Genomic DNA, 12484 nt, shown 5'->3' with positions numbered 1-12484 from the left:
CCCACATGCTCCTCGTTGATCTCATCGGATGAACCACGATGTCGAGGATTCAAGCAACCCCGTATACAATTCCCTTTGTCAATCGGTACGTTACTTGCCCGAGATTCGATCGTCGGTATCCCAATACCTCGTTCAATCTCGTTACCGGCAAGTCACTTTATTCGTACCGTAATGCATGATCCCGTGACCATACACTTGGTCACATTGAGCTCATTATGATGATGCATTACCGAGTGGGCCCAAAGATACCTCTCCGTTATACGGAGTGACAAATCCCAGTCTTGATTCGTGTCAACCCAACAGACACTTTCGGAGATACCCGTAGTATACCTTTATAGTCATCCAGTTACGTTGTGACATTTGGCACACCCAAAGCACTCCTACGGTATCCGAGAGTTACACGATCTCATGGTCTAAGGAAGAGATACTTGACATTGGAAAAACTCTAGCAAACGAACTATACGATCTTGTGCTATGTTTAGGATTGGGCCTTGTCCATCACATCATTCTCCTAATGATGTGATCTCGTTATCAATGACATCCAATGTCCATAGTCAGGAAACCATGACTATCTGTTGATCAACGAGCTAGTCAACTAGAGGCTTACTAGGGACATGTTGGTGTCTATTTATTCACACATGTATTACGATTTCCGGATAACACAATTATAGCATGAATAAAAGACAATTATCATGAACAAGGAAATATAATAATAATTCTTTTATTATTGCCTCTAGGGCATATTTCCAACAGGCCTTTGGTGTTCTGCCTTCACTCTTCTGCAGACATCACACTCATTCACGAACTGAGCAATCTCATGCTTCATTCGAGTCCACCAATAAGCCTGCTTGAGGTCCTGATACATCTTCGTACTCCCGGGGTGGATGGAGAGGAGTGAATTGTGAGCCTCGTTCATGATAACCTTAGGAAGATCACCTTTGGGCACAACAATACGATCCTCGAAGAAGAGAGTATCCTTGTCATCAAGGCGGTAGCACTTGTACTTGGGTTGACTCTTGGCAATCCCAATCTTCACCTTCTTCACCATAGCATCAAGAAGTTGAGCCTGACGAATCTGCTCTTCCAAGGTAGGAGAGACTTGAAGGTTGGCGAGGAAACCTTGAGGAACAACTTGCAGATTAAGTTTGCGGAAAGCTTCACAAAGCTCGGGTTGGTAAGGCTTGAGAATAAGACTGTTGCAGTAAGCCTTCCTGCTCAATGCGTCAGCAATCACATTGGCCTTGCCTGGAGTATACTCGATACTCGGATTATACTCTTGAATCATTTCGACCCATCGAGTCTGCCTGAGGTTGAGATTAGGCTGAGTGAAGATGTACTTGAGACTCTTGTGGTCAGTGAAGATGTCCACTTTTCTTCCCAATAAGAGATGTCTCCAAGTCAAAAGAGCATGCACAACTGCCGCCAACTCGAGGTCATGAGTGGGGTAGTTCTTCTCGTTGGGCTTCAACTGGCGAGAGGTATAAGCCACAACTTTCTTCTCTTGCATCAACACTGCACCAAGACCTTGAAGAGAGGCATCGCAGAAGACCTCGAACGGTTTGGATTCATCAGGAGGAGTCAGAACTGGAGCAGTGACCAATTTCTCTTTCAAAGTGTTGAAAGCGATGTCACATTCCGGAGACCAAACGTACTTGACGTGCTTCTGGAGAAGGTTTGAAAGAAGCTTCGCGATCTTAGAAAAGTTCTCCATGAACCTTCGACAATAGCTCGCGAGACCGAGGAAGCTACGGAGTTGCTTCATGTTCTGAGGTGGTTCCCAATTCACAATTGCAGACACCTTCTCAGGATTCACCGCAATGCCCTTGGCAGAGATGATATGCCCAAGATAAAGAACCTCATCGAGCCAAAACTCGCACTTGGAGAACTTGGCGTAGAATTGATGTTCCCTGAGCCTATCGAGCACCAAACGCAAGTGCTTGGCATGATCTTCCTTGTTCTTCGAAAAGACCTGAATGTCGTCGAGATAGACCAAAACGAAGTCATTTGTGTAGGCGTTGAAGATGAAGTTCATCATGCGAGAGAAAGTCGAAGGAGCGTTGACGAGGCCAAAAGACATGACAGTGTATTCATATGAACCATAGCTTGTCCTGAAAGCCGTCTTGGGAATATCTTGCTCACGTATACGAATCTGGTGATAACCCATACGGAGATCAAGCCTGGAGAATACTTGGGCACCTTTGAGTTGTTCGAACAGCTCGTTGATGTTGGGAAGTGGGTATTTGTTCTTGATAGTCTTCTTGTTCAATTGGACGGTAGTCAACACAAAGTCGGTCCATTCCATCCTTCTTCTTCACAAAAAGAACTCCACAACCCCACGGAGAAGAACTAGGTCGGATGAGACCCATTCGCTCTTGAATATCAAGTTGCTTCTTCAGCTCCTTCAACTCTTCAGGTCCGAGCTTGTAAGGACGTTTGCAAACCGGTTCCGTGCCAGGCTCAAGATCGATGATGAATTCAACTGGTAGGTGCGGAGGCATTCCTGGAAGCTCTTCTGGAAAGACGTCTTGATATTTGCAAACGACTAGAATTTGCGAGATGGCATTCAGTTCACCCTTCTCATTGAGAGAAAACAGACGGATTGTATGATCACGAGCGGCAAAGACAATTACATCCTCAGACGAATGAGTCAATTGAATCTGCCTGGCTGCACAATCAAGATGCGCCTTGTGCTTAGAAAGCCAATCCATTCCGAGAATAAGATCAATATCTGAATTTCCAAGAACCACCGGAGAATAAAGAAACTTGTAGTCGCCCAACGTGATAGAGATATCGGGAGCAACCAAACTAGAAGTCAAAAGCTTGCCGGGAGAAACAACTTGCATGACTTTGGGCATGACCTCAGTATCAACATTGTGCTTCGATGCAAATGGGCATGCCAAGAAAGAATGCGATGCACCAGTATCAAAAAGTACTTTTGCAGGAACATCGTTAACAGGAAGGTTACCCATGATGACATCTGATGAGTCCTCTGCCTGAGCTGCGTTCATCAAGTTGACCTTGGCGTGCTTGGGGTTATGCTTGACCACAACTGTACTTGCCGATCTCACAGGAGGAGGAGGAGGGAGACACCTCTGATTGAAGCATTCGTTGGCATAGTGACCCTTCTGTTGGCACTTGTTGCACGTGACCTCTGAAAGCGGACGGTGATACAGAGCACTCGATCTTGGAGCTTGAGACGAAGTCTTGTTCTGAAAGCCAGGGTTGGGTGGGTGGGAAGATCCACTGCCACCTTTGCTCTTCTGCTGAAACGGCTGACGGAACGGAGGAGGAGGAAGCCAATACTTCTGCTGCTTGGCCACGTGAGTAGAGGAAGAAGGAGTAGCATCTCTGACTCGCTTCTTGGAAGCATCACACTTCAGTTGAGCAGCCTCTTGCTTCAATGCCATGTTGTAGAACTCATCGTACCTCAAGGGCTCAAAGAGAACAAGAGCTAGCTGGATTTCTTCTCTGAGACCACCCCTGAACTGGTATATCATGCTCTTCTCGTCAGGGACGTCCTGCTTAGCAAAGCGGGCGAGCTTCTGAAGCAACTTGTTGTAGTCATAGACAGACATAGAGCCTTGCTTCAGGTTGCGGAATTCCTCACGCTTGCTTTCAACCATGCTCTGAGGAATATGATGAGCTTTGAAGTCTTGACGGAATTCATCCCAGGTAATCACACGGCCTCCTCTGGAATCTTTGTACTACTGGAACCATTCTGCAGCTTGGTCTTTGAGTTGGAAGGAAGCGAACTTGACAAAGTCCTCAGGCCTGACGTTACTGCATTTGAAATGCTTGCATAAGTCCACGAGCCAATCGTCAGCATCAGTTGCCTCAACACAATTGCTGAAGGTCTTTGGCTGGTTAGCAAGGAACTAGTTGAGTGTAGCAAAGTGATTCTGATTGTTTCCCTGGTTGCCTTGGTTGCCTTGGTTCGCTTGATTGCGCTCTTGAAGAATTTGCATGATCAACTGCGTGTTTGCATTGGTAGCGGCCATCACAGCTTGCCATGCCTCCGGAGGTGGAGGTGGTGGTGGCGGATCAGGATTCGGAGTCGTGCGCGTTGGAGGAGCCATCCTGAAGAGGTTGACATCCATTAGCACATTGACAGATAAAATTGAAGCTGAATCCAAGGGGATGAAATTGCAACATATAGTCTTCACATCCGAACAAAATGAACGAATGCATTCCAATTGAAATGGTCACATATCCATAAATTGAGAAGCCACTTAGAGTTTAGGTAGAGGAATAAATCAACAAGGTACGGATCAAGAACGAATACTCGGTAAAGATCACCCAATCTCAAACCAAATATCCGTGGAAGAAGAACTAGAGCTACAAGAATTCCCACTTATGAAACTCCCGAACCTTTCCGGTTATGCAATCAGGTGTTGGGGATACAGGGGAAGCATAATATCTCACCCAAATCTAGCAAATCCTACATCCAGCTGTATCCATCCTTCAACACATAACCGAGAAAAACTTCGGAAACCATCTACCTCAACCTTCGAAAAGCATCCGTTATACAAGTTATGGCAATACTCCCGAACTCCCGCCCCAGTACTAGGTGGCATCGAGGTTATCTCACCAACAACTGCATAAAAGAGATTTTCGATGTCGGCGAACTAAACTCAGGTATTCCATAACTGCAACGATAAAATTGTGACGACAACACCTCGGAGCTCAACTCCCCGGGACACTGCCACAACCCCTAAATGACAAGAGGGACCAAGAACAATGTTCTCGTCACAAATCCATCGGAACGATTCCAAGATACCCGCGTGATCCTACATTTTTTTTAGTGAAATTTGAGAAGAGAAGAGTCAAAACTCTACGTCAGGATGCCTTACCAGAGCGATGAAGGGACTAGGGAGTAAAAAGAATTCCTAAACTCTCCGATATATAATTCCTAAACGACTCAATTTTTTTTCTAGACTCAACAACGACTGCTAGTAACGATCAATCAGTGGGGGCTCCTAAGGTCGGGGAAGGCTCTGATTACCAACTTGTAACGCCCTCGATGCGGCTATATCTCCTACGTGTCGAAGCACGACTTAGAGGCATAACCGCATTGAAAGCAATGTCGCAAGTAAGGTAATCTTCACAACATCCCATGTAATATAGATAATAAAGGGAAAGGTACATAGTTGGCTTACACTCGCCACATCAAACAAAGTACATAAATAGCATTACAATCATCCAATCACTCATGGTCCGACTACGGTACCAAAATAAAAGATCAACCCAACATGCGAAATGGTCCCGATCACCCCAACTGGGCACCATTACTAATCATCAGGGAAAGACACATAGTAACGGCGTGAGTCTTCGTCGAACTCCCACTTGAGCTCAAGCGCATCATATGGAACGGAGTCATCAGGCCCTGCATCTGGTTTGGAAGTAATCTGTGAGCCACGGGGACTCAGCAATCTCGCACCCTCGCGATCAAGTCTATTTAAGCTTATAGGAAAGGTAAGGTAATATGTGGAGCTGCAACAAGCGACTAGCATATATGGTGGCTAACCTGTTCGCAAAAGAGAGCGAGAAGAGAAGGCAAAGCGCGAACGAAGAACTAGAGAACAACCTGCGACAAACATTACTCCAACACCGTGTTCACTTCCCGGACTCCGCCGAGAAGAGACCTAGACGGTAACACACATAGTTGATTCATTTTAATTAAGTTAAAGTTCAAGTTATCTACAACCGGACATTAACAAATTCCCATCTGCCCATAACCGTGGGCATGGCTTTCGAAAGTTCAAATCCCTGCAGGGGAGTCCCAACTTAGCCCATCACAAGCTCTCACGGTCAACGAAGGATAAACCTTCTCCCGAGACATTCCGATCAGACTCGGCATCCCGGTTTTACAAGACAACTCCGACAAGTTAAAACAAATCCAGCAACACCGCCCGAATGTGCCGCAAATCCCGATAGGAGCTGCACATATCTCGTTCTCAGGGCACACTCAGATGAGACATCCTACGAGTAAAACCAAACCTCAAGTTGCCCCGAGGTGGCCTCGCAGTCTGCTCGGTCGGACCAACACTCAGAGGAGCACTGTGTTGGAAATATGCCCTAGAGGCAATAATAAATAAGTTATTATTATATTTCCTTGTTCATGATAATCGTTTATTATCCATGCTATAATTGTATTGATAGGAAACTCAGATACATGTGTGGATACATAGACAACACCATGTCCCTAGTAAGCCTCTAGTTGACTAGCTCGTTGATCAATAGATGGTTACGGTTTCCTGACCATGGACATTGGATGTCGTTGATAACGGGATCACATCATTAGGAGAATGATGTGATGGACAAGACCCAATCCTAAGCATAGCACAAAGATCATATAGTTCATATGCTAAAGCTTTTCTAATGTCAAGTATCATTTCCTTAGACCATGAGATTGTGCAACTCCCGGATACCGTAGGAATACTTTGGGTGTGCCAAATGTCACAACGTAACTGGGTGGCTATAAAGGTACACTACAGGTATCTCCGAAAGTGTCTGTTGGGTTGGCACGAATCGAGACTGGGATTTGTCACTCCGTGTGACGGAGAGGTATCTCTGGGCCCACTCGGTAGGACATCATCATAATGTGCACAATGTGATCAAGGAGTTGATCACGGGATGATGTGTTACGAAACGAGTAAAGAGACTTGCCGGTAACGAGATTGAACAAGGTATCGGGATACCGACGATCGAATCTCGGGCAAGTATCGTACCACTAGACAAAGGGAATTGTATACGGGATTGATCGAATCCTCGACATCGTGGTTCATCCGATGAGATCATCGTGGAATATGTGGGAACCAACATTGTATCCAGATCCCGCTGTTGGTTATTGACCGGAGAACGTCTCGGTCATGTCTGCATGCTTCCCGAACCCGTAGGGTCTACACACTTAAGGTTCGGTGACGCTAGGGTTATAGAGATATTAGTATGCGGTAACCTGAAAGTTGTTCGGAGTCCCGGATGAGATCCCGGACGTCACGAGGAGTTCTGGAATGGTCCAGCGGTAAAGAATTATATATAGGAAGTGCTATTTCAGCCATCGGGACAAGTTTCGGGGTCACTGGTATTGTACCGGGACCACCAGAAGGGTCCCGGGGGTCCATCGGGTGGGGCCACCTGCCCCAGGGGGCCACATGGGCTGTAGGGGTGTGCGCCTTGGCCTATATGGGCCAAGGGCACCAGCCCCAAGAGGCCCATGCGCCAAGGGATAAGGAAAGGAAGAGTCCTAAAGGGGAAGGCACCTCCTAGGTGCCTTGGGGAGGAGGGACTCCTCCCTAGCCGCACCCTTCCTTGGAGGAAGGGCCAAGGCTGAGCCCCCCCTCTCCCTTGGCCCTATATATAGTGGGGGGAAGGGAGGGCAGCCGAACCTAAGCCCTGGTGCCTCCCTCTCCCTCCCGTGACACATCTCCCTCCTCCCGCAGCGCTTGGCGAAGCCCTGTTGGAATCCCGCTACTTCCACCACCACGCCGTCGTGCTGCTGGATCTCCATTAACCTCTCCTCCCCCCTTGCTGGATCAAGAAGGAGGAGACGTCGCTGCTCCGTACGTGTGTTGAACGCGGAGGTGCCGTCCGTTCGGCGCTAGGATCATCGGTGATTTGGATCACGACGAGTACGACTCCATCAACCCCGTTCCCTTGAACGCTTCCGCGCGCGATCTATAAGGGTATGTAGATCCACTCCTCCCTCGTTGCTAGATGACTCCATAGATTGATCTTGGTGACACGTAGGAAAATTTTGAATTATTGCTGAACCAAAGTATGACATGCTGGTAGGCAGTACAAGATTAACAAAGCATCCTTACTGATCATCCTCAAAAGAGGCACGGATCACTAGGAAACAACATGAACATATGGCATATTGATAAAAACAGATCAAGGACTTGGTGGAATTCCTAAGTCCCTGAAATCAGCATTAACGAATGCACCACTTTGCAAGGTTGTGCTAGTCACCACACACATCACAAAAATACATGGATAGCACCTCTCTAAAGATGGCAAAGCATATAAGAAAACACATGTAGAGCTCAGGGGCATATCATGCACACATTAATCATGGCAAAAATGACAAATAGCTATTTGGTGCAGCAGATCTAACAATTAACTCAAATAGCTCTCTTCCAACAGCATTTCGGGCATCAAGATGAGCTCAAATGAAAATGATGCAATGAGATGCAATGATGTACTCTCTGAGATGAACATTTTGATATGCTACACGTCCAAAACGGATCTACGGATGCGGAGATATAGCATGATGAACATGGCAAAATAATCTGCAGACTTTCAGGTTGCCACCAACACTATCCTGTCATCGATGCCATGATGGCCTTCCCGTTGTGCAACCCCTCCCCAGACCTGTTAGGATGTGGGGAGCATGAGTAAACCTTACAAGAATAGTCTAACATAGGTGGTCGATTGCTCTTCCATATGTTTATATGGCAGTGGCGACAAGAGACCAAAACCACTTGTTGGTTAGGGTGCTCCCAATTAGCACATGTCAATTGGGGGGAGGGGCACACGAACACTGGTTTGTGGTGCCTCCCCTAAAATGTTATCTTTTCTGGCTCGTAACCTCTAGTCATCAGATCAACGATCCAACTGTTTAGCACCATCGTCATCTCACATTCCATCATTCTTTAGATCCACGTACTCTCTGTCGACCTCTTGAACCAGGCCCCACAACCTTATTCATCATCACCTCACCGGTCCCACATTTTGCTTTCTATAAGGAGGCTTTTCGCATGATAGTTACACCCACGTGAGATTTATATGTTATATGTCGTATGTGTAAACTGGAGAGTATGTACTTGTAGTATGCAGTATATAAAATATTCTGGTGAGTAGGGCATTTTGGTGGAAGAGCTCCATGAAGCTCTTTTAAAAAAAATCATAGTTCAAAGTTTCAAAAAAAATCTGGAAAAATCATACATGTTTATATGGATGTGTTTTACATGTGTGTAAAGTTTAATGATGAAATACATTGTGGTTACACCTACACAAAAAGACAAAATTGTGCATTTTTCACAGTGAACAGTTCATGCCTCTTCATCATAGCTCTCACCATAAATGTAAGCCATCTTCAAATTTTATACATATGTAGTATACATCCATATGAACGTGTGTGATTTTCTGATTTTTTTCAAACTTCAAAATGTGTTTTTCAATTTTTTATAAATGAAAAACTCCATGGAGCTCGTCCTCCATTTAGCAATTATTGTATTTTTGTAGTACATATACCACTTTTTAAGCAGTATGTACTATTATTTTATTATATTGTTTTATACGTACAAATATGAACAATTTTGAAATATGTTAAAAACTATGGACTCACGTGCAATTTTTTAGGGAGCTCGTATAGGGCACCTTATACGGCAGTTGACGCAACGAGTGCTCACTACAGCACCCTGGTGGGCCGGCCCGTGAAACCGGTCAAGAAATACAAAAACGACAAAAAAGCCCCCTTCCGCCAACTGAATAAAAATAAGAGGCGAAAACGTAGTACGTAGTCACAAATGGTGTAGTAGTTCTAGTGGGTACGGTCTTTCTCCGCAGAAGAAGTGGTTTCGAGTTCGAGTCGTCCATCGCACTTCTTTTAGGAATTTAATGTCAGAAAAAATAATGAACGGAAACAAGGGCCGGCCCATGAAGAAGGGAGGGGTGTGTGCTCGTTTGCGCCGACGCCTGTAACGGGCGCCGTTTAGGGAATGCCAATTTGAGTTTGTGTTTGTAAATTAAATTTGCCATCCTCATACCACTAACTTTCCCATCAAAATGTTTGATTTGCCATACTTAAAAATTCCACATCAGATTTAACATTTAGTTATGTATTGTAGAAATGTGCTACTCCCTCCTTTTACTTTTGTAAAACCGTTTAGACATTTAAGGCAACACTCAAAACAGTTCAATTTTAGCTGTCTAAAACGTCTTATAAAAGTGAACATAGGAAGCACTATATTGTACCTATCCGTAAGGGCATCTTCAACAGTTTGTATGTTAGCTTGTTAGTAAAATATGCCATGTTATCAACCAACAACGTAACATACAACAATTTCAATAGGTTGTATCTAGTTTGCCCAATAGAATGTGATATATTATATAAGGTGCTCTCACATTCTACATTAGATCTTGTGCAAGGGGTGTTGGTTCATGTACATACAATCTTCCTTTTTTTCCTCATTATTGTATAACACATTATCAAAATTCCTATATGGCAAAATCTAGCAACAACTATCTTACCACCATTGGAGATGCCCTAAGCGTGGGGTTGTTTTGGGCTTTGGAGTTTTGACATCCTCATCAGTCGGATCTTTTTGGGAAGGAAGATGACTAGGGTCAAGTTGTTACAGCGTACTGAAAATCTCGCCGCCTGCGGATTCATCATCGTCGCCGCCGACGAGGGGAATAGCGCCAGGGTGATTTGAGTAGGTGCTCGCCGGATCAGAGGTAACTTGACCCCTCGCCTCTCTTCTCTTCTCCGACTCTGGCAGCGCAGCCCTCCGCCGGAGCCCTAGGAGGTTGTTTTTCGGCATTATAGATTCAGAGCAATCAAATCCACCCTTCCGTTCCTTTCCGAGACAATCTGATCCAATGCGCACTGTTCTGCGACCGGATTTGTTTTTGAATTATCGTCCTGGTAGATTGGCAGCTGGATTTCCCAAAATCAGTACCTTTGCGGGGGAAGAGGGGGAGGCTTGTTCCATCGAATCGAAGCCAACATCTGCAGAGTCGGCGATTTCTCCTGGAGGGGGATGGGGAAGAAGATGATGATGAAGAAGAAGACTCTGCAGCTTCACCATCTTCTGCCTGATGTGAGTGGTGCAGCCAGCAGTGCACACTCTTACTGTTCATTTCTGTTTTTCAGATTCAGAAAGGGGGCCGGGGGGATGTTAACTCACTCACCTGCGCATCGATGAGTAAATTAGTTCGGCCGTGGAGTCTCTCATTTATTACTTGTTACTGGCGTGCAGGGGATCGTCGGCTACGTGCAGTCGCAATTGGACTTCAAGGATGGGCATACCGTCGAGGAGGTGGAGACGGCTCTGGACATCATCCGACAGGAACCTGGTCTTCACCAGGGACACGTTGTTCTGCCCACAAACCAAGCGCAAAGAAGATTTTGTCAGAAACATCGACAGTGCGCTGTGCCATCTTAGTCACAACCTCACAACATTCCCAGGGACAAGTTCGTGCTCAAGTTTAGACTCAATCAAATCAAACGTGCAGTGCCATGTCGACAGATTGGTCGCCTTCTGTGCAGCAATGTGGCATCAGGAGCGAACCACGCTGTCCTCGATCTCAATACGGGTCGGATCGTGGGGCCGGGGACGTGCCAATTGGTGCACCATTTCAGCAGTAGCTCTCCTGCTGTCAGGTCTCTGCTTTTCATGTCTGTGTGCCTGGACCTGTGCCTTCGCCTGATTTCTGCTGCTTCGTAAGCCTTAGGAAGCTCAAACTCGACGCCGCGTGAAGAAATATCCAGTGCCTACTGCTGGACTACACTTTTGCCGATCTTCCTGGTGGTACGGAAGACCTCCATATCCAACTTGCTGTTGACACCAAGGTGATTCTCTTGTTGCTGAAACTGAAGTTGATACCCCTGTTGTTGTTCTCTGCTTCATTTTTAACTGCAGTTGTTCAGTCTCTGAATGCATGCCTTCCCATTAGTTTCATTGTCGTAGTTCCAAAATATTTTTCTCATTTCACTGTTGTGTGCATATGTATCAGTTGCATGGGTTTGCGAGATGCACTGGCAGCTTCGTCATTCTGAACTATGATGCATCTTATATTGACTCATGCATGCCTGTATACAATATGGTTCTACAAGTGGCGTCCTTCGTTTGGCTTCCCTTTCATAGTTAGCCCTGCTTTAGAGCAACTGGAACTGCATGTGGGTTCTTCTCATATCTCTCCGGCATTTACTTATGTACCTAAGCAAAAATAAATAAGTCATGCATTATTGTAAGTGTGACTGTCTGTGCAGTATTCCTCAATGCTTTACTGATAAAAATACGTGAGAAAGACGGAAAAGACCCAAGATACACAACTACTTGTATCTAATTACTGAATGCAATTACACAACTGTTCTTTGCTTTGGAAGTTTGCATTCATCATCATGTCATGTAGGTCCAAATTAACAATCTAAGACTTGATTCACATCATAATTAACAAGGTACAAAATACCCTATTCAATCTTTTTAAGTGAGCTGTACCCAAGCACAGTGTTGGATAATCGACCCATTCGCCTCCGATAACAAGCTTGTAGAGATTTTTCTTTATGCTGAAAACTATTTTCCTTATTTTGTATAATTGCCTTTGACTTTTCTTGATCCGGTCTAGGGCCTGATTTCAAATTTAGCATAGAACCCAGTTTTCTAGGTACATACATCATTGGTCCCATCGGTAGATCACATGCAGGGCCACCTTTATCTTTCGCTTTGCCCTGTGATCTTTTAAACTTAGCAAGCAAAGA

This window comes from Triticum urartu, chromosome 7A, assembly GCF_056163025.1.
Source record: "Triticum urartu cultivar PI428250 chromosome 7A, HENAU_Tu73, whole genome shotgun sequence".
NCBI lineage: Eukaryota > Viridiplantae > Streptophyta > Magnoliopsida > Poales > Poaceae > Triticum > Triticum urartu.
Note: the sequence above shows the minus strand (reverse complement) of the source record.